The following is a 27,164-nucleotide window of genomic DNA, read 5'->3' on the forward strand; positions in this document are numbered from 1 at the left end:
GTCTGTACAAGTCCCCGCTTACTTGTAAAGTGCTGCGGAATATATTGGCGCTATATAAATAAAAATTATTATTACGATATGACACTATGGGATGTAGACTCCAATTCTATTCTAATCTTAAGCAACAAAAAAAATATAGAAGAACCCTTAGAGAAAGATTTGCCTTGTAGCCATATGAAGGAATAGCATTTAATCAGAGGCAAGAGGCGATGCTGATGGCCAATTAACAGGTGTCATGCTCGGCCGGCAGATACCATGCATGCGATTCTAATTAACGTAGTAGGACGGGTGCACTATACCTGCTGGCCATAAATGAGTCCTGCTGAAACGTGGCAGGTGACCAGCAATTCTACATCAACAAGGCCTTACACCTTCTTATTCGAAAGTGGAAGGCGCTGCATAATTACTTTATGGCAAGTCCCCAATATATATCATGTACCTAAAGACACCCGCAGAGCACAAGAGCCCAGAGCACCGATCCTGTCGGCAAACAGAACTACAGCGGTAGTGCACTAAACCAAGTATCGTCACCAATGCTCTTCCTGGACCACCAAGGTCCCAACTGTAGATGTACAAAAGCATTATTTTAAAGGGACTGTACAGTAAAGGAGCGCAGGTGTTACAAGTGTTACAAAGGGGTTTTTGCAGGAGTAAAATACTGATGACCTATCCATAGGACAGATAGTCAATATCAGATCGGTGTGGCAGCCACTGATCAGCTGTCAGCTGGGACCAAAACAATCAGAAATACTCAGTAGCAACAGCACAGCTCCATACATTGTGTAGTGGCCATTCTTGGGTACTGCAGCTCGGCTCCCATTGAACATTGAAGTTTATTCATCATTACCTTACCCTTGCGCAAATGCCTTTCACTTGTAGTTCCCGGGGCTCCAGAGCAAAATCTATAAACAGAGCCCCAACCTCATGATGTCTCCTTATGTGTCATCCACTCCAGTAATGTACAGCACGGAGCTGAATATGGAACTTATGTGAAATGTCCGCTGGAGGAATCATGTTTTATCGCTTTTAAGAGGTTTGCAGTGGGAAATGTATTATATGTAAAAAAAACAAACAAACACCTAAATGTGAAGAAGCTTTCACAGTGCAGTTACTGTGCATCCACAGTGTTTATGTGGATGAATAACAGTGTCATTAAGTGGAGCAGGAAATCCTGACACTGCGATTTCAATTGCTGCAACTCATATATATGATGACTGTCCTTAAACTGTACCTCCTCCTACCCTAAAATAAAATAAGCCATGACTTGCATTAATATTGGAGGATCTAGCTCCATGATTACGATATTGCAGCTGAACCTCCCCAAGATGTGGCCAACACGTTATGCACAAACTTATTAAAGGGTTATCCAACTTTTATTTATTTAAAACCAGTTGGAAATGTTTTAACACATAAAAAGAAACTGTACTCCCCTCCTTATTCCCCCCTGATACAGTGCTGACACCGGTGGTCCACTTGGACTATGCTCGCAAGCAGGGTCGGCGTTATGGGCAGGTAGACCAGGCAGCTGCCTAGGGCCCCTGCTCCTCCAGGGGCCCCCAGCCAGCGGCACATCACACAGCCACTATGGAGCCCCTGTGAAGCAGGGGCGCCCGTCTGCCCCCAGCGCCGACTCCCGCCGCTGCATTGAAGGAGGCAGTGATGGAGGAGAGAGCGTCAGCTGACGCTCCCTCTCCCATCATTCCCCGCTCTGCCTCTGACACAACGAGGGCGCGATGACATCATCGCGCTCTCACTGTGTGCCAGACAGAGCAGAAGGAGACAGGAGCAGCCAGCAGCGCAGGCACGAGGAGAGGTGACGAGAGTCAGGACCAAATCTGCTGCGGATCCTCAGCAAAAACCGCAACGTGTGCACACACCCTTAGTGATCCATTAGTGATCGATCTGTTCCCATCATTCTTTCTCAGACGGTGGAAAGAGGCCGGGAAACAAGTGTTGAACAACTTCTTCAATTTTGTCGATCACACTCATTTAGCGGCCTGAACTCAGCGCATGTAAATACAATCGAAATGCTTCTGTGATGTGCAATATGTTAGCATTTGGGGCCCCATTTTAAACTTTGCCTAGGGCCCCACTTTGCCTAAAACCGGCCCTGCTCGCATGAAGGTCTGGGAAAGAGAAAAGTTTGTCTTCCGCTTGGACAAAATATAAACGCTTCAGCCAATCCCCAGCTACTGATTTCCTGCAGTGGTTACATGACGTCCCTGACCAAAGTTCATACCAGAGCACCCAGCAGGGACCCAGTATTGAACATGGAGGAGCAACGACCACTGTTCAATAGAGAAGCCCACCGATAACAATTTCACCTGCCGGTGGGCAGCAGCAGATTGTCATGTCGGACGCTGTTCACACCACAGCGTCCGGCAGGCAGAGGTAGTTCCACCTCCAGCCACTATAGCCTCAGTGGCGCCGGCTTGATCTTCAAGCTCTCGGGGGTTAATCCTGCTGGAGACCAGGTTGGATGGTTAGTCACGCCCTCGCTCTTTAAATAGTCATGCTGGCCTATGGGCGTCGCCGATTATAGCTTGTGTTTCATACCAAGTGGTTCCGGTCTGGAGTGGAGGTGTTGCAGAGAGAGAGATTCGTATCTGGTGGCGTATGATCCGTTGTTATCCTTTCTCCTTCCCATATTTGTGTTTAGTTGTGCCCTGTTCACATTACTGTTTATTCCTGTGTGTGTGCGCGGCGCAGTGCAGTTTAAGTTCTCCCTGTCTGTCATAATTTGTGTGGGGGCTTTGGTGGTGTGACTCCTCACTGGGTGGAGGGTGGAGGGTTAAGTGCAGGGCTGAGCAGGAGACAAGGAGAGGTTGGAGGCTCAGGCATTTGCACCATCAGCAAAAACCCTGGGTTGAGGGTCAGACAGGGTTTCCCCTAGTTATAGGGACATCACAGGGGCCCCGGGTATTACAGCCTTAGTGGATCTAAGCCCCCTGTGTCATTATAATCGGCCCACATTTTTTCAGGAGTCCATGGATCCATTAGATTCCATAACCAGCCAGTTGGCGGCGCTATCCATACAGGTCTCCGAGTTGAAAGGGGCAGTTCAGCAGCAGGGCCTGGTAGTAGCGAAGGTGCAAACGGCATCTGCAGGTATCGGTGCAGAGCCGAAGTTTCCGCTGCCAGAACGATTTTCAGGGGATCGCAGCAAATTTGTCGTATTTCGGGAGGCCTGCAAGTTATACTTCCGCATGCGACCAATCTCCTCAGGTAATGAGGCCCAGCGGGTAGGGCTGGTGTTGTCATTACTGAGTGGTGACCCCCAAGCATGGCCATTTTCCTTACCAGCTGACTCTGCTACATTTCATTCTGTTGATAATGTTTTTTCTGCCCTCAGGCTCATTTACGATGATCCTGACCGACTGGCTCTAGCGGAATCTAAAATCCGCGCCCTCCGCCAGGGGGAGCGCTTGGCAGAGGACTATTGTTCGGAATTTCGCCGCTGGGCCGTAGACACACAGTGGAATGACCCAGCACTGCGAGCCAGTTTATTCATGGGGTATCAGGGAGGGTTAAACAAGCCCTCCTGATGTATGAGACTCCGGCATCGTTGGAGTCTGCCATGAGTTTGGTGATACGTATTGATCGCCGTTTTTGTCAGGCGGCACAGGAGACGCTCCCTCTGGGGGAAAGCAGAGGTGCAAGTGTGGTTAAAGTAGATGAGTTCCCTGAACCTATGCAGATTGCTGGCGTGGCACAGGTTAAGCGTCGCGCTCCGGGATTCCGGAAACCCGGAGCATGTTTCTACTGTGGTAAAGTGGTCATTATGTTAACGTTTGCCCGGTACTACCTAAGAGGGTCACATCGGCGGAAAACTGTTAAGCTCAGAGGGTATGGAGGAGACCCAACTGAGCGTATGCATATCCTCCATGATGGTATCACAATGTATGCTCCCTGCCAAGGTTATTATTGCGGGCAGAGAGCTACCAATATCAGTGTTTGTGGATAGCGGTTCCGCCACCAATCTCATAGATGAGGAGTTTGCACACACCGCCGGGTTTAAGATCGAAAAACTTCCTCACCCCATACAGGTGGTGACCATTAATGCTGTTCCCCTCCCTCAAGGGGAGATTACGGAGTTTGTGGCAGAGGTGAGACTCCACATTGGGGTCCTACATTCTGAGTCGGTTACATGTAGGGTCCTCCGTAATCTCCCAGCACAAATGGTCCTGGGTTTTCCCATGGTTGTCCAGGCACAACCCGGTAATTGATTGGAAAACTCAGGACATAGTACAATGGAGTGGTTTCTGCCAAGACAATTGCTTGGCCACATGTGTGTCCGCCGTGATGCCCAGCCTGCTGGAGGCTTTGCAGGATTTCGCGGATGTTTTCTCTGAGAAGGGTTGCTCAGAGCTGCCTCCACATAGAGCCTATGACTGTGCGATTAGGTTAAAACCTGGGGCCAAATTACCTAAGGCCAGGATGTTTAATATTTCTGGTCCTGAGAGACAAGCTCTGAAAGACTACATCGGAGAGTCTGAGCAAAGGACACATCCGGCCTTCGTCCTCGCCTGTAGCCGCGGGGTTTTTCTTCATTAAGAAGAAAGATGGGGGGTTACGCCCGTGTCTGGATTTCCGAGAGTTAAACCAGATTACTATCCGTGATCCCTACCCAATGCCGTTAATCCCGGATTTGTTCAACCAGGTAGCGGGGGCGAAATGGTTCTCCAAGCTGGACCTCAGGGGGGCGTATAACCTCATAAGGGTCCGTCAGGGGGATGAGTGGAAGACGGCGTTTAACACTCCTGAGGGTCATTTTGAGAGTCTGGTTATGCCGTTTGGGTTGACCACCGCGCCTGCCGTTTTCCAACATTTTATTAATGATGTATTTGCTCATGTCCTGGGGAGATTTGTGATTGTATACCTGGATGATATCCTCATTTATTCTAGCGATCGGGACACTCATTTGGAGCATGTCAGGCAGGTGTTACAGTTGCTCCGGGAGAACCAGCTCTATGCTAAGCTGGAAAAATGTTTATTTTTTGTCCAGGAGTTGCCCTTTTTGGGATATATTGTGTCCGCAGCCGGGTTTAAAATGGACACCGCTAAGGTGCAAGCGGGGCTGCAATGGGAGAGGCCGGAGAGTCTGAAAGCACTCAGCGGTTCCTTGGGTTTGCGAATTATTATAGGAAATTTATAAAACACTTTTCGACTATCGCCAAACCGCTCACGGACATGACAAAAAAGGGTGCCGATCTGGCGAACTGGCCTGAGGTGGCTATACGTGCATTTGAGCGTCTGAAGAATAGTTTTGCTTCAGCCCCCATTCTGGTGCAACCAGACGTGTCTAAACCTTTTGTGGTGGAGGTTGATGCGTCGGAGGTGGGAGTGGGGGCAGTACTGTCTCAAGGCTCGTCCTTGAGAGAGATGCATCCATGCGCCTACTTCTCCAAGAAGCTGTCGCCGGCCGAACGGAATTATGATATCGGCAACAGGGAGTTGTTGGCCATCAAACTGGCTTTTGAGGAATGGCGACACTTCTTGGAGGGGGCGGCTCACCAGGTCACAGTCATCACCGACCATAAGAATCTGCTCTATCTGGAGTCGGCCAAGCGTCTGTCTCCTAGGCAGGCTCGCTGGGCATTGTTTTTTACTCGTTTCAATTTTCTTGTGACTTACCGTCCCGGGGCTAAAAACACCAAGGTGGATGCTTTGTCTAGGTGTTTTCCGGGGGGAGAACCTCGGGAAGAGCCGGTACCCATCCTCCAGAAAGGGGTAGTGGTCTCGGCTCTCACGACGGAGGTAGAGGCGGAGATTGCCGAGGCCCAAGAGGAGGTACCACCAGGACTTCCCGCCAACAAATCATTTGTACCCCTGCATCTTCGGCTTAAGGTGTTGAAGGAACACCACGACTCGGTACTGGCTGGTCATCCAGGGGTGAGGGGCACCTTAGAGCTGGTATCGCGTCGTTTCTGGTGGCCCAAAATCCGGCAGGATGTGGTCTCATACGTGGCAGCTTGCATCACGTGCGCTAGGGCTAAGTCACCCCGTACCCGTCCTGCTGGCACGCTACAGCCTCTGGGGGTGCCCAATAGGCCATGGACAGAAATCTCCATGGATTTCATCACTGACTTGCCAGCCTCGGCGGGGAACACGGTCATCCTGGTGGTGGTTGACCGTTTTTCAAAGATGGCGCATTTTGTGGCGTTGTCTTCATTGCCCAATGCTAAGACGTTGGCTCAGGTATTTGTGAAGGAGGTGGTCAGACTCCACGGATTACCGTCGGACATAGTATCTGATAGGGGTACGCAATTTGTGGCGAGGTTTTGGAAAGCTTTTTGCTCACGTTTGGGGATCAAGTTGTCACATTCATCGGCGTTTCTTCCACAGTCTAATGGACAAACTGAGCGCATGAACCAAAATCTAGAACAGTATTTACGATGCTTTGTGTCCGACAACCAGGAGGAGTGGTCTACTTTCCTTCCTCTGGCCGAATTTGCGTTAAATAATCACCGCCAAGAGTCATCGGGAGAGTCTCCATTCTTTTGTGTGTACGGTCAACATCCTCAGTTTTGTACCTTACGTCAGGGTGACTTGGGGGGTGTCCCGGAGGAGGATCAGCTAGGAGCCCAATTGTCATCAGTCTGGAGGCGGGTGAAACAGCGTTTGTTGAGCATGAGTGCCAGGTACAAATGGGTGGCTGACAGTAGACGCGTGCCAGGTCCGGACCTGTGTGTGGGTGAATGGGTGTGGTTAGCTACGAAGAACATAAAACTCAAAATTCCATCTTTAAAACTGGGTCCAAGGTTTATTGGGCCTTTTAGGATTTCTGCCATCATTAACCCAGTGGCTTATCGGTTGGAACTTCCTGCGATGTACAAGATACACAACGTGTTTCACAGGGCTTTATTGAAAAAGGTGGTAGGCTCTGTGGACACGACGCCGATGCCACCTCCAGTCATGGTGGATGGTGATTTAGAGTTTGAGGTCGCCAAGGTAGTGGACTCTCGAGTAGTACGCCGTACTCTTCAGTATTTGGTGCACTGGCGGGGGTATGGTCCGGAGGAGAGGTCTTGGGTTCCAGCCTCAGACATACATGCGGATCGGCTGGTCAGTTCTTTTCACCGTCGTCATCCGGACAAGCCGGGTCCTATGAGTCTTGAGGGTCCGGAGGTCCCTCGTAAAAGACGGGGTAATGTCATGTCGGACGCTGTTCACACCACAGCGTCCGGCAGGCAGAGGTAGTTCCACCTCCAGCCACTATAGCCTCAGTGGCGCCGACTTGATCTTCAGGCTCTCGGGGGTTAATCCTGCTGGAGGCCAGGTTGGATGGTTAGTCACGCCCTCGGTCTTTAAATAGTCATGCTGGCCTATGGGCGTTGCCGATTATAGCTTGTGTTTCATACCAAGTGGTTCCGGTCTGGAGTGGAGGTGTTGCAGAGAGAGAGATTCGTATCTGGTGGCGTATGATCCGTTGTTATCCTTTCTCCTTCCCATATTTGTGTTTAGTTGTGCCCTGTTCACATTACTGTATATTCCTGTGTGTGTGCGGCGCAGTGCAGTTTAAGTTCTCCCTGTCTGTCATAATTTGTGTGGGGGCTTTGGTGGTGTGACTCCTCACTGGGTGGAGGGTGGAGGGTTAAGTGCAGGGCTGAGCAGGAGACAAGGAGAGGTTGGAGGCTCAGGCATTTGCACCATCAGCAAAAACCCTGGGTTGAGGGTCAGACAGGGTTTCCACTAGTTATAGGGACATCACAGGGGCCCCGGGTATTACAGCCTTAGTGGATCTAAGCCCCCCGTGACACAGATGTTGGCTTGCCCGTGACAGGTTGCACATAGCAGTAAAGTCATGCTCTATCCATGCTAGGATGCCGAAGTCAGTTGCCGGCTTCAGCGCTGGCTATAGAGGAGGACGCCGAATGTCATGGGAGCGGGAGAAAGTAAAAAATAATTGTTTATTTCTTTTTAAAATGTGCTGGAGAAGAACAGAAGTGGCCCAGTATGAGGGTCATTGTACCAGGATAGGGGACATTACACCAGAAAGAGGTCCATGATGGGGCACATTATACCGGAAAGGGACTCAGGATAGGAGACATTGTTACTGGAAGGGCACAGGACAGGTAGTATTATTACTGGAAGGGGTCAGGATCAGGACATGATTACTGGAAGGGGCCAAGAATGGGGATATTATTCCTGGAAGGTGTCCAGGATGTGCAACGATTTGCTAGTGGCACATAGCATAACTGCAAAGTCTGTGGTGAGAGAATGTAGCCAATGAAAAAACTCAGAGCCAGTGACAACACTTAGTATCAACTATTGTAGAGATGCCTTTAGAATTGAACGCTTTCAAAGTCTAAATTTGTGCAAAACATGAAAATTAAACTGTGACTGGCGTTAAATGTGACATTCAATATGCTGCCACATTCAGAGAGTTCTAGGAGGTGACATTTGTAGAACTGTTCTATTAGGCTATGTGCACATGATGCGTTTTGTTTACGTGCGTAAACGCTCCAAAAAATGCAATGGAATACTAAAGCAAGGTAATTCAATGACAATCCTGGAGTGTTGTGCACATGATCTGTAAATTTCTGTCCGTATTTGCAGAGTTTTATTTTCTGCAGCATGTCAATTCTTTTTGCGATTCTGCAACGTTTTTGACTCATTGACATTCAATTGAGTCAGTCAAATCTGCAGCAAAAACGTAGGTGGAAAAAGGTTTGCTGCCAAAAACGCTGCAAATTGTCAAAGGAAATGATGTCAGAAGGAGGAAGTGTGTGGGCGGAGAATGTGTGTGTGTGAGCAAAGAATATGTGGTGGGTGTCTGTCTGCGTGTGTGTGTGTGTACCTATGCGACAAACAGCCCATAGTGATTGTACTTAGGCATCGTCTTATGGGACTACTACTCCCATCCGGCTATGTCTGCTGTCACATAACAGAGACAGCATGAGCCGATGGGAGAACAGTCTAATCATCCGGCGCCCGTGTTCAATTGTAAGAAAAAAAAAAAATCCAAACATTTATATAATTCCATACATATTCACATACAAAATACATACTCACCGAACGCCTAATCCCCGACGCCCGTGTCTCCTGCAAGCAATCAAAAATAATAAACCAACATATACTCCCTGTCCGCCGTAGTCCATTTAAAACAGTGTCCCACGGCGATCTCCCATGTAGAACAGTCACATCGGGAGATGTGACCGCTCTACCCGGCCTCCGGCTACACACTGCCAGGAGGTAATCGCTCCTGCAGTGTATCACTGCGCTGCCGTGAGTGTTCACCGGAGTTCATCAGCTGATCAGCTCCGGTTCTCGCGCAGCAGTGCCATAAGTGAGAGAACCGGAGCTGATGAACTTTTCCTATACTTTGCACGGATGACACACGGATGGCATCCATGTGCAGTATGTGTTTTTCATTGACCCAAAGACTAATATTGGCGCTTGTTATCCGTGCTGCCAGAAAAAAAAGACATGTTTCCATGTGGTTCACATGGACACACGGTCCGTGTGAAAACATGGACATGTGAAGACCACCATAGGTTATAACTGGTGTGGTATCAGTGAAAAAAAAAAAAAGGATACAACACGGATATGTGAATGGGCCTTACAAAGGCTGTAATTGGTAGCAAAATTCTTGAAAATCTACATGTGTTACACAAAGGGTCAAATCCATGATGAAAATCTGCAGAATACATTGCCAGTTTAAAATCCACACTGCACAGTGAGCACAAGGATAAAATTTGGTACAGACTGATCCACTTTACTGTTACTGCAGTTTTTAGCCTGCAAATCTAGACAGAATATCAGTGTTTCTACCACATGTGAACATACTCCAAAAGAGACTATGTCAGGAGTGGAGAACCTTTTTCTGCCAAGGGCCATTTGAATATTTATACCATCCTTCGGGGGCCGTACAAATTATGCGCTAATTCAGCCCACAAAGTACGTCCTGACCCTGGCACTGGTGGCCGTCAAAACACAGATGCCGGCCAAAGCACTGCAGTGCCTAGGAAACTTCCCGGGGGGGGGGGCTGGAAAAAAAAGGGCCTAAGTTTATCCACTCCTGCTTTATGGGATTTAAAAAAAAAAAAAATAGTGGAAAAGTTGATTAAAAGAAAATAATAACCAAAACTTACACTCCTGTATGACTCCTTTAAAAGGGTTTGTTTCAAGTTTAGTCCTCAGGACTGGACTACTCCTTTTTCTACCAGCATCCTCTTTACTGGCCCGCACTGTGCCTTCTCTGATGGAGCTAGCAGAGACAGCTTTGCCTCGAAAAAGTAAAGTAATTTCTAATATACTTGAATTAAAAATTCTATAACTACACTAACTGCTTTTTTTTTCACTTCCTTTTTTGATAGCGCTTTGTTTGAGAATCCCAGTGCATGCTGGGATAGCCAAACAAAGCGATCACTGCCACAGCTTATTCCCCCTCCCAGAAATATGGCATCATCAATAACGTTTGTTTCAGGAGCTGGGCCAGTCCATACACGCTGTGCACAGTGTGATGTGCACAATGATAGCGCACTCTCTCTGTGACTCACATCAGCAGTAATGAGCCAGTACCAGAGTGCGTTGTCAGAATACCCAGAGTGCGTTGTCAGAATACCCAGGGTGCAGGAACCAGTGACATCACTTGTGGTGGTGGCGCTGGTCGCTGCACACCGGGTTTTCTGACAATGCACTCTACTGCCGGTACATTACTGCTGATCTGAGGCAGCAACAGAGAATGCACTGTCATTGTGCAGATCGCAGAGTGCGCAGGGATTAGCCCAGCCCCTGAAAAGAGCGTCACTGTGGCTGTGGTAGTGACTGCAGGCTCTGCCCCCCTGGTGACGCTTCGTTTCAACGAGGAGACTGAGCAATTACCAAAGACTCTGCCCCCCTGATGACACTTTGTTTGGGTATCCCAGCATGCACTGGGATTCCCAAACAAATTGTCATCAAAAGGGAAGTAAAAAAAGAGAAAAGAAAAAGCAGTGAGATAGTGTAGTTAGGGAAATATAAGGAATTTTTAGTTCAAGTATATTAGTAAATAGTATAGATTATGGCACTAAATAGATAGGGATTTAGGAGGAAGATTACTTTTGGACATATGATCTTTAAGAAATAAAAATCACTCTGTTCTTTAGATGTAGAGGGTTTTGAATTTGACGCTTATTTTTAAAACCACTTTCCAATATTACCCATTTAAGAAATTGAGGACATTTGACCTTCCCTGCTGGAAACATCTTTTTGGTGAGGAATCACAGCAGAACGGCACACTCACCCCTCAATATGCCTCTGGCAGGGTGGCTGTTACAACAGAGCATACCTTTTTTTTTTTTTTGGGGGGGGGGGACGTCCCCTAAGGCGAAATATTTCATAATTATTTATTTATTTTTACCAATACTGGATTAGTCTATAGGTTTTTAACTAAACAAAATTGTATGGTGACTACATATAATACAAGATAAAACATCACAATAAATAAAATAAACACAACAAAACAAATACATGGCAATAAAAAAATAAGAACTCTGTAGCACAAATAATGGAAAACTTTCATTCTGTAAAGAGAAAGCGTCCTCCTCCACCACGACATACAAACACACCGGTTCCCTTTAAACTACAACAAAAACATTCCAATCACAAAAGATACAAAAGAAAAAAAAAAAAAAAGAAAGAAAAGACAAATACCTCCCCTCTATGGAAAAATAAGGAATAAAAATGTAACTTCTTCTGATGCTTACTGTGGCCAGTGGATTAGTCAGGAAGTAGCCATTACTGAGCACTCCAGAACAAGGCGAGAGAGAGGTCTTCAGTTAGGGAGGAAGGATGGAAGAACACATATTATCATGTCCTGCTTTTTCCTGACCCCAGAGGTCAGCAGATGTCTCAGGGAGCCTTATATTATAGGCATGAGAGCAGAAGCCATTGGCAATGATCTGCTTGTTTGCACAAGTATGCATTTAGTGCTGCCAGCCGCTTCTTGTATCTCCCTGCCTGTGTCTCTCTCACTCAGAACATGGCTGTCTTATTCAGAGATTAGCAATTATTGTAATGAGACACTGTCGGATGAGGGTCAAATAGTGCTTCCTGCAGTTTACACATCTTGATTTCCTGGTAAACAGACTGAAAGGCAGGTGGAGCAGTAGGATTAGCTGCACAGGGATAGTGCTCACATCAGCAGAACTGGGCTACACAGGCGAGGAGCTGGTGCTGGAGCAGTGGCCACTTGCACATACATTTGCACCGGCTCAAAAAACAAACAAAAAAAAAGATGAAAAGAAAAGAAGAAAAATAAATATTCTAGGCTCTGGCAGCAGGAAGGTGGATTCAGGACACAGTGAGACAATGGTTAGCGTAGAGAGTGTAGACACAGGACCAAGCCAAGAGCTAGGAATTGGGTGTGTTTTACAGCCCCATATCTCTGCCTTCTGTCTGCTCTTGTGTATTTGACATGCTCGGGTTACACAGATCTGGTTCAAATACATTATGGCTGGGTTAACACACTTACCCCATTCTGGTCATTCGTTAGTTTGGACTTTTCTACCGCTTCCTTTTCGTTTGCTTATACAGTGTCAACATATTTTACTTTGTTTTATAAACATTGTCGGTCGCTCACAATCTGCGTTCCCTTTTGGTATAGGTCTGTATGGAAGAAGCCGGAGTTCCCAGGGTTTATAAACCCTCATGCACATGGAGAGAACATGCAAACTTCATGCAGATATAAAGCCAGGACCCCAGAGCTGACTGATGTGTGATTGACAGTCATCACTGGAGAAACATTTTTGCAGCAGATTTAAAAAAAAAAAAAAAAAAAAAAAAAAAAAAAAATGGATACGGTTGATATCGCCATTTATGCACAGTAATATTTGCAACATTTGGTCATTTTTCGTTAGTTGGTAGCAAAATAAAGGATGTGTTATTGCTTTAGGGCAGTATAATGTATCCATGCCCACATGCTGCCCATACTGCTATAAAGAGGCATGTAGGAAAAACATTGTGTCACCATACTGCGAGGAAATCTCTAAGGGTACGTGCACACGTTGCGGATTCTGCTGCGTTATACAGTACCATTATATTCAATGTAAAATAAAAAACGCTGTGCACATGCTGCGGATTTTTCCGTGCAGATTTGCTGCGGTTTTGAATCCACAGCATGTCAATTCTTTGTGCGGACTCCGCAGCGTTTTTACACCGCTTCTATTATAGGAAACCGCAGATGTAAAAACGCAGGTGAAATCCGCACAAAAACTACAGAAAATCCGCAGTTAATCTGCACTAAATCCACAGGTAAAATGCAGGTCATTTTACCTGCAGATTTAGCGAAATCCACGTGGAAAAATCTGCAGCAGAATCCGCAACGTGTGCACATACCCTAAAAGCAATGTGACGCACTTTATATTGGTACACAAAGCACCTAGGGGCTTATAATATAGACCTATGCAGCGTCGGACAAGGACCCACCATTAGCGTTGATTCTGGGGGCCCACTGTTCAGCTGCATATAAATATTATATTACCCTTATTCACAAATTTAACCATCATTCTACATAATAATCAATTAGGTAGTTTGCTGAATGAATGGTGAGATGCTGCATAGTAAATCCAATGTAATGGGCCAACTACTGCTCATGTTGGGGGTAAGTGGTTTACTTCTGCACAGGGGCCCACCGGGGGATTCACCTGTTACCCTATGGGCCAGTCCAAGCCTGGACCTATGTGGTCTTCAGGGTCTAAGCATACAGCTTTGCCATATTTGATATAATGTAATTTTGGTTTTACCTAGTTAACAATGTGCATCAAGATCCGACGAGTGTCTCAATCAATCATTTTTCATTTCATCATTAGAACATTCATCAAAGTTCACAAGCACAAATTGAAATATTCTGTGCATGAGCAGGCATAAGACCAAGAAGAATCGGTCCTGCTTGGAATTCGGAACTGTTCAATACTGGGACAGCCGATGAGGGTCCGCAAAACCGGTCTTTTACCCAAGTAGCAGAGCGAGGCAAAGTCAGATTCAAACGCGTTTCGAAATAACGAGACATTGCTGACCCTTTTCATCAGTCTCACAACTCAACAGCACTTGACCAAGAGCGATTCTTGAAGTTCTCCAGCCTCACCTATTGCTGGTTATTGAGGAACGTTGTTAGTTTTGCTTATTCGCTGCAGGTCGGTGGTTTCTGTTAGAGTATGTACACACAGAGTTTTTTAAGGAGCTCTAAAAAAAAAAAATTCCTAAAAGAATTACTAAAAAAAAAAAAAAACACGTAAAAGACGCTTATTATTAATTTCTACAGTAAAACCACTTCGTTATTCATATGTTCAGTCTTTTGTACATTTTTTTTTCTCGTTTCAGGTTCTGAAAGATGCCTAACGGTAGAGAATAAAGTGCATGGCACGTTTTCAGCTCTGCGGCCCCTGCATACTTTATAATAGAGGTCAATGGGAAGACCCAGAAGACAGGTGGGCATGACAGTAAAATAATCAGTAAATAAATTAAAAATACCCCCAAAATTCTAAAAGTCACTAAAAAAAACCCACTGGTATTCAGAAACTTAAAAAAAATGCTCAGCAAACGACCAAAAGGGTGAAAAAAAAAAAACTTCAGAAAAAAAACCCAGACGACTCCTAAAACTTTATCCTCTTGAAAAGCTTAGATGGTTTGTGTACAAGGAATGTATCTTGATGTGGATTCCACTGGAAAAGTCTTTGCTTTTGACAGCCTCAAAAAAGTCCGTGTGCACATACACTCACTGGCCACTTTATTAGGTACACCATGCTAGTAAGGGGTTGGACCCCCTTTTGCCTTCAGAACTGCCTCAATTCTTCGTGGCAGAGATTCAACAAGGTGCTGGAAGCATTCCTCAGAGATTTTGGACCATATTGACATGATGGCATCACACAGTTGGCGCAGATTTGTCGGCTGCACATCCCTGATGCGAATCTCCCGTTCCACCACATCCCAAAGATGCTCTATTGGATTAAGATCTGGTGACTGAGGAGGCCATTTGAGTACAGTAAACTCATTGTCATGTTCAAGAAACCAATCTGAGATGATTCGAGCTTTATGACATGGCGCATTATCCTGCTGAAAGTAGCCATCAGATGTTGGGTACATTGTGGTCATAAAGGGATGGACATGGTCAGCAACAATACTCAGGTAGGCTGTGGCGTTGCAACGATGCTCAATTGGTACCAAGGGGCCCAAAGAGTGCCCAGAAAAAATTCCCCACACCATGACACCACCACCACCAGCCTGAACCGTTGATACAAGGCAGGATGGATCCATGCTTTCATGTTGTTTACGCCAAATTCTGACCCTACCATCCGAATGTCGCAGCAGAAATCGAGACTCATCAGACCAGGCAACGTTTTTCCAATCTTCTACTGTCCAATTTCGATGAGCTTGTGCAAATTGTAGCCTCAGTTTCCTGTTCTTAGCTGAGAGGAGTGGTACCCAGTGTGGTCTTCTGCTGCTGTAGCCCATCTGCCTCAAAGTTCGACGCACTGTGCGTTCAGAGATGCTCTTCTGCCTACCTTGGTTGTAACGGGTGGCAATTTGAGTCACTGTTGCCTTTCTATCAGCTCGAACCAGTCTGCCCATTCTCCTCTGACCTCTGGCATCAACAAGGCATTTCCGGCCACAGAACTGCCGCTCACTGGATTTTTTTTCTTTTTCGGACCATTCTCTGTAAACCCTAGAGATGGTTGTGCGTGAAAATCCCAGTAGATCAGCAGTTTCTGAAATACTCAGACCAGCCCTTCTGGCACCAACAATCATGCCACGTTCAAAGGCACTCAAATCACCTTTCTTCCCCATACTGATGCTCGGTTTGAACTGCAGGAGATTGTCTTGACCATGTCTACATGCCTAAATGCACTGAGTTGCCGCCATGTGATTGGCTGATTAGAAATTAAGTCTTAACACACAGTTGGACAGGTGTACCTAATAAAGTGGCCAGTGAGTGTATATTCTAGTCCTGCGTGTGATATGGAGGGGATATCTGAGATTTCATGAAAATTGCCTAACAGCAAGCAATTTAATAACATCATAAAATAACCATGAGTCACCTGAAATCCTCAGCTTTCCAGTGCCCCTTTTTCAGTAGTCCCCACTGGCTCTACAGCTGGCCTGTGCCATAAATTATCCATGTGACCGCTGCAGCCAATAACTTGCACCAGCCATACAGGCAGTTATGTGAACTATGTCCACTGCTGTAGGACAGCCAAGAAGCCCTGGAACAATGGGGATTTAAGCTACGGTTCTTTTGCTGTGTTATCACATTGCCTGCTATTAGGGTATGTGCATATTTTGCGGATTCCTGTGCGGATTTTTCAGCGCAGAATTCGCAGGTAAAATGACCTGCAGATTTTCTGCGGATTTCACCTGCATTTTTACACATGCGGATTCCTATAATGGAATAGGTGTAAAAACTCTGCGGAATCCGCACAAAGAATTGCCATGCTGCGGAAAATAAACCGCTGCGTTTCTGTGCGGAATTTTCCACAGCATGTGCACAGCTGTTTTTGTTTTCCATAGGTTTACATGGTACTGTATATCCCATGGAAAACTGCTGCGGATCCGCAGGGCCAAATCTGCAACGTGTGCACGTACCCTTAGGCTGAATTCAGACATCCGAATATCCCTGTGTGAGTATGGACCGGGATGCTTGGACTGTCCACGTTTCTACTGACTCGAACTTGACAGCCTCATGTATGACTATAAGGCTGTCGAGTTCAGGTTGAGCAGTCCGTGCTTTGCAATCCATACTCAGAATGTGATATACATACGTCTGAATTCAGCCTTAGGCTGAGTGCACACGTACTTTTTGGCCCTGCGGATTTTTCCGCGCAGAATGGAAGAAATCCGCAGGTCAAATGACCTGCATTTTTCCTGCGGATTTCTTCCATTTTTGATGCGGTTTTCCATCGCGGTTTTCCCCCTGCGGATTTGGTGACAGGGGAGATGGAAAACCGCACAAAAGAAGTAACATGCTGCGGATTTTGTACCGCGGGAAAACCGCGTGGAAAAATCCGCAGCGTCTGCACAGCATTTTTTTTTTAACATTGATTTTAAGGCTACTGTACATCACAATGCAGAAATGCAACGTTTCTGCGCGGTAAAATCCGCTGCGGAACCTCTGCAAATCTGCATCGTGTGCACACAGCCTTAGGCAAAATTCAAAAAGTCCCAGATAAACCTTAGGGAGCGTCTCTTTTGTTTTCTTTTCTTTTACACTTCTGCATTCAAATAGTCTCTTCAGGAAGGCTATTGGAAGTAGCATCCTAAAAGTCAATATCGACCCTTTAAAGAGACTTGCCACGTGTCATAAACAGGTTGTCCACTACTAGGACAACCCCTTCTTAAACTAAAAGATCGACCCTGTTAAAATAATAAAGCCTATGCTCACCACCCATGCCGGCGTCGTTCCCCGGGGGTGTGATGCAGTGCTGTGACATGTGACGCCGGCACCCAATCAGCGCTGGTGTCACAGTCTTCACCTTTGGACAAACTGAACATGAAGAGAAAGCCAGGGCTGCAGCTGATCCCGGACTTCCTCTTCATGTTCAGTTTGTCCAAAGGTGGAGACAGTCAGGCCAGTGCTGATTGGGAGCTGGCATCAGAGCACCGCATCACCCCCCAGGGAGAGTGAGGGCCGACACTGCAGGAACGGCGCCGGCACGTGTGGTGAGTATAGGCTTTATTATTTTATCAGGGTTGAACATTTAGTTTAAGAAGGGGTTTTCCTAATAGTTGACAACCCCATTAAGATAAGATGCCAATCCAGGAACTCCATTTGCAAACATATTTCTGGGCATCTACTCCTCATCAGTGCAAAGCAAGAGAACTGGTTTGGCTGGATGAGAGGCCTCTAACAGGGGGGTTTGTAATTTTTTTCCTTGTGTAGGGAGACTTATAGGCTACTCTTTCAAGAGTTGATATTGACTTTTAGGATTGCTACTTCTGAAAGCTGGCACTAGAGTCATGTCCTTTTCCTCTCTGAAGAGTAGATTTGTTTATCTAAATTCCCATTGTATGACCTTTAAGTGTCCGTATGCTAACTTGGCGCTCAGAAACTTTACCCCTTATACTTTTGTTCGAAATTTTACTTACAGTATTTATTTTTTTTGTTGCATCAGCAGCTAAACAGTGATCCTTTTTACCATGGGGCCCCGTTACAAAGAACTTTAGCCATATTACACTTGTTTTGTATACATAATAGGAATTTAGGGAACGGTTACAACTTTATGGAGCTGTTTAATTGACCAAGGGGTGCTGAGCCGCCTCCTGCCATGGGGCTTTTAGGCGTTGTCCTCATTCCTAAAGTCTTAAAAGGCTATTTATTAAAGCTTATACTGGCATGAAAATGGTTTGAAAAGTTGCAAAACATGGAGCGTTAGAAAAATTGTGCACCTTTTCACATTTTCATTACCGTTTGAGGCAGCTGAGCCAAAATAGGCAGAGCTGGGGAGGAGTCGGGACAGATTGTGTTTATGCCCACTTGAAAAAAATCTGCAAAAAGTGTTGGTGCTTTTTATGGCAGAAATGCTACTCCAGTCTTTGACTGGAGTAGCATTTCTGACAAGGTGAGCCCTTCATTAAAGGAGTTGTCTGGGACTTTAACATTTAGCCAATCCTTAGGATACGATCAGCTGTCCCTGTTGTCGGCCGGAACTGCTCAGTTGGAAAGCTGCACAACAAAGCTCTGTCGGCAGAATACTGGCTGCCGCCACTATACAGTCGACAGAGCTTTGCTGTTCAGCTCCGCAACTGAGCAGTTCCAGCTGTCGACGGCGACAGCTGATGGGTGAGGGTGTCAGGTGTCACACTCCCGCCGATCAGATATTGATGACCTATCCTAAGGAAAGGCTATAAATATTAAAGTTCCGGACAAATCCTTTAAAACTGGACAGCGCAATGCCAATCTTAATGAATCTACTCCTTAGTCCTTTCCTTTTTGGACAGCTAGGTTTTAGCTTTTTTTGAGATGTGAATCTTTATCTAAAATTAAAGTACCCCACAGAGGGGGCTGCACTCTTTCTATGAAATATGCGCTAATAAGCATTGCATTATTTTAGTTTTTGGTCTTATCTGTAGTAGTATACTATAAATGGGCATAAAACATAAAGGCAACAGGAATCAATCCCACATTGAACAGCACAGAGGTTGTACTAATGACATCTTGAAATATATGGGGGAAGTCATGGGGGATGGTGGCCACCAAGAGCAGTCAGGAGAAAACAAAGAAACAGAAAACACTGAGCTGTATTAACGCGAAGATTCTTGCTCCTTAATTATCTGGAATCTCATAGAGGTCTGATCACATCCCAGCTAACGATTAAATGATAATAACCCAACCTACCGGGAGAAGAACACTGAAAGGACTATTTTTATCTGCCTTGGCTGGGGACTACTGTCTGCATTGAAATACCTAACAAGACACTATAGGGAGTCCCAGAAAAATCAGCAATTCTACATTTCCCAGTTAAATTAAATACATTAACGACACTTTTTTTTAAAGATGAAAGGGAAAATAAATTAAAAGTAGGTTTAGTGGAGCTATCCTTAAGTAGAGTGAAAAAACTTGGAACTGATGTGCAGAAAACGCATATATATACAGTTAGGTCCATATATATTTGGACAGAGACAACATTTTTCTAATTTTGGTTCTAGACATTACCACAATGAATTTTAAACAAAACAATTCAGATGTAGTTGAAGTTCAGACTTTCAGCTTTCATTTGAGGGTATCCACATTAAAATTGTAGGAAGGGTTTAGGAGTTTCAGCTCCTTAACATGTGCCATCCTGTTTTTAAAGGGACCAAAAGTAATTGGACAGAATAAATAATTGTAAATAAAATGTTCATTTCCAGTACTTGGTTGAAAACCCTTTGTTGGCAATGACTGCCTGAAGTCTTGAACTCATGGACATCACCAGGCGCTGTGTTTCCTCCTTTTTGATGCTCTGCCAGGCCTTCACTGCGGTGGTTTTCAGTTGCTGTTTGTTTGTGGGCCTTTCTGTCTGAAGTTTAGTCTTTAACAAGTGAAATGCATGCTCAATTGGGTTGAGATCAGGTGACTGACTTGGCCATTCAAGAATATTCCACTTCTTTGCTTTATTAAACTCCTGGGTTGCTTTGGCTTTATGTTTTGGGTCATTGTCCATCTGTAGTATGAAACGACGACCAATCCGTTTGGCTGCATTTGGCTGGATCTGAGCACACAGTATGGCTCTGAATACCTCAGAATTCATTCGGCTGCTTCTGTCCTGTGTCGCATCATCAATAAACACTAGTGACCCAGTGCCACTGGCAGCCATGCATGCCCAAGCCATCACACTGCCTCCGCCGTGTTTTACAGATGATGTGGGATGCTTTGGATGATGAGCTGTACCACGCCTTCACCATACTTTTCTCTTTCCATCATTCTGGTAGAGGTTGACCTTGGTTTCATCTGTCCAAAGAATGTTCTTCCAGAACTGTGCTGGCTTTTCTAGATTTTTTTTTTAGCAAAGTCCAGTCTAGCCTTTTGATTCTTGATGCTTATGAGTGGCTTGCACCGTGCAGTGAACCCTCTGTATTTACTTTCAGGCAGTCTTCTCTTTATGGTAGATTTGGATATTGATACGCCTACCTCCTGGAGAGTGTTGGTCACTTGGTTGGCTGTTGTGAAGGGGTTTCTCTTCACCATGGAGATTATTCTGCGGTCATCCACCACTGTTGTCTTCCCCGTGGGCGCCCAGGTCTTTTTGCATTGATGAGTTCACCAGTGCTTTCTTTCTTTCTCAGGATGTACCAAACTGTAGATTTTGCCACTCCTAATGTTGTAGCAATTTCTCGGATGCATTTTTTTTCTGTTTTTGCAGCTTAAGGATGGCTTGTTTCACCTGCATGGAGAGCTCCTTTGACCGCTTGTTTCCTTCACGGCAAAACCTTCCAAATGCAAGCACCACACCTCAAATCAACTCCAGGCCTTTTATCTGCTTAATTGAGAATGACATAACGAAGGGATTGCCCACACCTGTCCATGAAATAGCCTTGGAGTCAACTGTCCAATTATTTTTGGTCCCTTTAAAAACAGGGTGGCACATGGAGCTGAAACTCCTAAACCCTTCATTCAATTTTAATGCGGATACCCTCAAACGAAAGCTGAAAGTCTGAACTTCAACTGCATCTGAATTGTTTTGTTTAAAATTCATTGTGGTAATGTCTAGAACCAAAATTAGAAAAATGTTGTCTCTGTCCAAATATATATGGACCTAACTGTGTGTATACCATGGATACCTAAGCTACTGCAATGTCCTGCACATCGGGTAAGCAACACCGTGAACCAGAAGAGCTATACTACATTTCTAATTGGAGGTATTTGCAAATATTATTATTACACCTACTACAGATTGGTATATGATCTTGGAGATGGGAATACCCCTTTAATACTTCTTCAGATGTGCACTGAAGCGTCTGTAATAGATCGTTCTGTGTGCATAGGCTGCCACTGTTTACACAAGATGATGGCTGCCGAAAAGAATGATCTTTTGTGCGGCATTTTGCTAGTTCGTTGGGCGATCGACAGCCGGTTTAGATTGCATGATCTTAGGGAAATGATCGTGTCTAGAAACGCTCAATTATGATAATTGCACCCGTGTTTAAAGACCTTTACAAATGCTTCCTTTGGACTGTCAGAGCGAGCTCAATGACTGATCCTCAGTTAACTCATTCTGCAGCTAGCAATAGCTAATGTAGGCTATGGAAGGGAAAAAACGTAAAATTTGTAATAAGTTATTATTATTTAAAGGGAATCTGTCACCCATTTTTATTGATATCATGTAAAGATATCACCCAATTGTGCGTCCCATAAGGATTCTATTAGGACTTTTGATTTTCCCCGACCCCGCACCTTTGATGCATAAATACCTTTTTTATCTTGGTGGAGATGTATGGAAATTGCCACGGTCCGGTCCGATGGGCGGGGCTTATTCACCTCCCCCCCCTTGGCTTGCTGAGCGTAATCTTCATCTGTGAATATCACAGATGCTGTTGTTTTCCACGCTTGCACATTGAAAAGGCCTCCGGCACCTGCACAGTATGCTTTGCCCAACTGTGGGTGAAACATATAATTGCTACTGCGCATGCGCCAGTATTTTTCAGAGCGGTCTATGCCCTGGAAGTCTTCACATGCAGGACACACTTCCGGGGCATAGACCGCGCTGAAAAATATCGGCGCATGCGCAGTACTGATTATATGCTTTGCCCACAGTTGGGCAAAGCATACTGCGCAGGAGCCGGAGGCCTTTTCAATGCGCAAGCGCAGAAAACCTACGGCATGTGTGATATTCACAGATGAAGATTACATTCAGCAAGCCGAGGAGGGGGGGGGGGAGAAGGCGAATAAGCCCCTCCCATCGGACCGGACAGCGGCGATTTCCATACATCTCAATCAAGATAAAAAAGGTATTTAAGCATCAAAGGTGCAGGGTCAGGGGAATCAAAAGTCCTAATAGAATCCTTATGGGACGCACGATTGGGTGATATCTTTACATGATATCACTAACAATGGGTGACAGATTCCCTTTAACGGCTTCAGCTCGATCTTCAGGAAAAGTCGACTTGATGGATGGACGGTTGAGGGTGCCAACAATTTTGTCCTGTCCATTTTGGGTTTTTTTGTGAAATGATATCCAATTTGCTTTGCTTCTCAGTTGTTTTTTTATGATGATACAATACTCGCAAAGGAAATAAACATGTGTATAACAAAATATGTGTAATTGCAATAATTTTCTGGGAGAAATTCTTCATTTTCTGGAACAATTTCAAGGTTGCCAACACTTTTGGCCATGACTGTATAAAGGAAAGATTTCTCTCTTTTTTGTGTTCACCAATGGCACCAAAAACGCAACATAAAACTCATAAGACTGAGAATATTAAACATTTGAGCTTTGCTTTATTGTTTCATCTACTGATACAGAGATTTCCTGCCTCTGTATCGGCAGTATGTTTTTTTGTACCAGATTCTCTGCTATTATCAGCCTTAAAAACAAGGCTGATTATTTTGACCTCCCTGCACCATTCTGTAATGCTGCGATGTACTGAAGGATAGCGGTGTGTGCCAATGAGAGACTCGGGGATATGAATATTCAGAGCACGCTATGGTTTCTAGATTGCTCAAGTCCATTGCTAAACAGATTGTCATTGCAGTCAACAGTCAACCAAACAGACAAAGTGACCAAAGTCGGTGACTCGTTGTACCCTGATCACTTGGTGGCACGGAGGGCAACACTTATGTTTTGTTGACTTAAATTCATCCATGCCAAAATCTGCACGGGGTTCCGCTGGGGTTTTGAAAATAACATTTCAACATTTTGAAAATAACATTTTAAAATGATGCAAATAAAAGCAGTCTGTAATATCTAAAAATGTCTAATAATCCAGGGGTAATAGGACTAGAGGATCAACTTATAAAAAAAAAAAAAAAAAAAAATGGTCGTTTTTTTTTCTTTTGTTTTTGAGAAGCAATTGTTCATGTTACATTTATGGCAAAAAAATGAGTGTTGTCAATAGAAAAGCAAAGCGAAGAAAAAAAAAAAAATTGGTACAGTAGCTCTGCTGCAACCGCACTGCCTGACCTGTAAGTTTCCATTGCTGCATACATGCTATTAGCTAAGAAAATTGTCTTTAACTTTGAGTTGGCAGATATAGATATCCTCACTTTTGTACACTACTTTACAGTTTATATATGAAAATATTCTGTGTGAAAAGTTGTGTGTTTGTTTGCAAACACATTGCATTATATTGTATTAGGGTATGTTCACACTATAGGGCGTTTTTTCAGCAGCAAAACCTGATCTCTTGGCAGGAAAGCATGTTTTCCTTGTTTTTTCTTGCAGTTTGGGCATGCTAGATTTGTCTCTTGTGCATGCTGATAAAGTTTAGTGATTCAAAAAAAAAGTTCTATTCCATAGAATCAGGTTTTGGCACCAAAAAAAATGGAGCAAAACCTGATACCTGCATTTTTGGTGTGTTTTTTCAGCGTTTTTTTTCACCACCCATTCATTTCAATGGGTGAAAAATGCTGAAAAAAGTGGAATGCTCCGCTGTGCAAAAAAAAAATGCAAAATACAAAATCCTGATGACAAAAAAAAACAAGCTGTGTTCGTGAGATTTCTGAAATCTCAGACTTTGCTGGTACTGTAAAATGCAGCTGAAAATTTGCATAAAAAAGCATCACAAAAATGCTGCAAAAACGACGAGTGTGAACTAAGGGTCCCGTCTCACTTAGCGATGCACCAGTGATCCCGACAACGATGCGACCTGGTCAGGATCGCTGGTGCGTTGCTACATGATTGCTGGTGAGCTGTCAAACAGGCAGACTCACCAGCGATTAGGACCAGCGCACGCTTAGTTACCCGCTGTTTACCCTGGATACCAGCTCCCAGCATCTGCTTACAGCGCTGGGAGCTCGCTGATCGTTGGTCTCCCGCTGCCACACGATGCGTGCTGGCCAGCGGGAGACCAACGATCAAAAAATGGCCCAGGACATTCCTGCACGATCAGCAATACCCTGCGGGGGGCCAGTCGGTGATGCGTGCCACACACAGCAAGATCGCTGGCGAGATCGCTGTTGTGTCACAAAGTCGGTGACGCATCAGCGATCTCACTTAGTGTGAAGTACCCCTTAGCCTTAGGTCGGGGTCACACTTGCGAGTGTGATGCAAGAAACTCGCGCATCAATACGTGGCGGCATGTATTTCTATGCAGCTGCACACTCTGGTCCTGAGTGCCGGGTATTGATGAGAGTTTCTCGCATCACACTCGCAAGTGTGACCCCGGCCTTAATCCCGAGCCTCTGTTAGGGTGTGTGCACACGCTGCGGATTTGGCCCTGCGGATCCGCAGCAGTTTCTGTTGCGGTGTACAGTACCATTATAACCTATGGAAATCAAAATCCGCAGTGCAGACGGTGTGGATTTTTCCGCGTGGATTTGCTGCGGTTTCTAAACCGCAGAAAGAATTGACATGTCAATTCTTTCTGCAGATTCCGCAGCGGTTTACCATCTCCTCCATTGTAGAGATGATAAACCGCAGGGCAAAACCGCAGGCTAATCCGCAGATAAACCACAGGTCTTTTGACCTGCGGATTTACCTGCGGATTTTGCAAAATCCGTGCGGATCAATCCGCACCAGAATCCGCAGCGTGTGCACATACCCTTATACTCCACTGCTGCATTCACAACTCAGTCATAGATCAGGTGAAAAGTATGGACGGTCCTACTCCTCGTGGCCTCACTGACTTTCCACAATCTGGAAGGATGAGGGATTATTTTCTTTCTTTGATACGATTGCTTTAAGAATTGTTAGCACAGGTCTGCACAAGATTATGATACAAACTGTAACCCAGGATCACTATAACATAAGTAACGCAACTTCTAAGGCTGTGTGCACACGCTGCGGATTCTGCTGCGGTTCCGCAGCGGATTTGGCCGCTGCGGTGTACAGTACCATTATTCCCTATGGGAATAAAAAAACGCAGTGCAGACGGTGCGGAATTTTCCGCGCGGTTTTCCTGCGGTTTTGAAGCCGCAGAAAGAATTGACATGTCAATTCTTTCTGCGGATTCCGCTGCGGTTTGCCATCTCCTCCATTGTGGAGATGAAAAACCGCAGGGCAAAACCGCAGAGGAATCCGCAGGTAAAACCGCAGGTCTTCTGACCTGCAGATTTACCTGCGGATTTTACAAAATCCGCACGGCCAAATCCACACCCCAATCCGCAGCGTGTGCACGTACCATTAACGCTATTCCCTTCTTGTGGTCATATTGTAAGAAAACCCCAAACATTTAGAGGTATGCTTCAAATCGAAATGTAGGATAAAAAGGTGCTAGAAGTTGATGCTTATTGCCAGATAGATATCATCATGTTGTCCATGGTCTGCATTAAAAAAAAATATCACATTTGGATAATTCTTGCAAGCAGAAATACCCGAAATTGTAATGGTTTACATTCTGTCACAGTGAAACATTCCCATGTGTGCTCAAATTTCCATAAGCTCCCATCCAGGGCCTCGATTAATTTACTTGGGTGCCAAGGCTCACACTGACTTTGAAAACAAAGCTCTTTCATTTGCAAGTGTCTCATATGATCTGAATTGCATTAATTATGCAACACTGGTATATGAAGGATCACCTGCACCTCCTACAAACCGTGGGTTCGTACAGTATAAAACATTCTGAGCGGAGAATTATATTATTTCCTTACATTTTACTCAATTAATCTGCTTTATGAAAACAATTATTATATGTAATGATTACATTGTTTTTAATTCTAACTGTAGATGAAAAGCCTGGATGGTGTTCATGTGTTATTAACATTTCTTGACTACACACTACAATTTGTTTAAAGAGGTTGCCCAGTCCTAGGTATTTAATGACATGCAGGTGCATCTCATAAAATTAGAATATCATCAAAAAGTTCATTTATTTCAGGGCTTCAATACAAAAAGTGAAACTCACATATTATATAGAGTCATTACACACAGAGTGATCTATTTCACGTGTTTATTTCTGGTAATGTTGATGATTACGGCTTACAGCCAATGAAAACCCTAAAGTCATTATCTCAGTAAATTAGAATACTTTATAACACCAGCTTGAAAAATTATTTTAAAATCCGAAATGTTGGCCTACTGAAATGTATGTTCAGTAAATGCACTCAATACTTGGTCGAGGCTCCTTTTGCATCAGTTACTGCATCAATGCGGCGTGGCATGGAGGCGATCAGCCTGTGGCACTGCTGAGGTGTTATGGAAGCCCAGGTTGCTTTGATAGCAGCCTTCAGCTCGTCTGCATTGTTGGGTCTGGTGTCTCTCATCTTCCTCTTTACAATACCCCATAGATTATCTATGGAGTAAACCAGGTATTGGTACTTTTGGCAGTGTGGACCGGTGCCAAGTCCTGCTGGAGAAAAATCTCCATCTCCAAAAAGCTTGTCGGAAGAGGGAAGCATGAAGTGCTCTAAAATTTCCTGGTAGATGGCTGCGCTGACTTTGGTCTTGATAAAACACAGTGGACCTACACCAGCAGATGACATGGCTCCCCAAACCATCACTGATTGTGGAAACTTCACACTAGACCTTAGAAATAAAGGTCCCAGAGTCTGGATGAAGGGTGGAGAGGCCACAATCCAAGCTGCTGGAGGTCTAGTGTGAAGTTTCCACTATCAG

General features: G+C 45.0%; 1 protein-coding gene across 18 annotated transcripts in view; it reads right to left on the reverse strand.

The window, feature by feature from the left end:
- Positions 1–27,164, reverse strand: part of BAZ2B (bromodomain adjacent to zinc finger domain 2B) — a 379,566-nt gene that overhangs the window by 210,944 nt on the left and 141,458 nt on the right. For 2 of the 18 annotated variants that reach the window (XM_073545697.1, XM_073545693.1), the window contains exon 1: positions 11,691–12,736. The exons of the other annotated variants lie outside the window; for them this stretch is intronic. The gene's annotated coding sequence lies outside the window, so the exon portion shown is untranslated. Of the gene's footprint in view, positions 1–11,690; positions 12,737–27,164 lie in introns of those variants that run through there. 18 annotated transcript variants of the gene reach the window in all.

The sequence above is a fragment of the Dendrobates tinctorius genome, unplaced genomic scaffold (genome assembly GCF_039654945.1).
Source record: "Dendrobates tinctorius isolate UK_male_01 unplaced genomic scaffold, ASM3965494v1 ptg000143l, whole genome shotgun sequence".
NCBI lineage: Eukaryota > Metazoa > Chordata > Amphibia > Anura > Dendrobatidae > Dendrobates > Dendrobates tinctorius.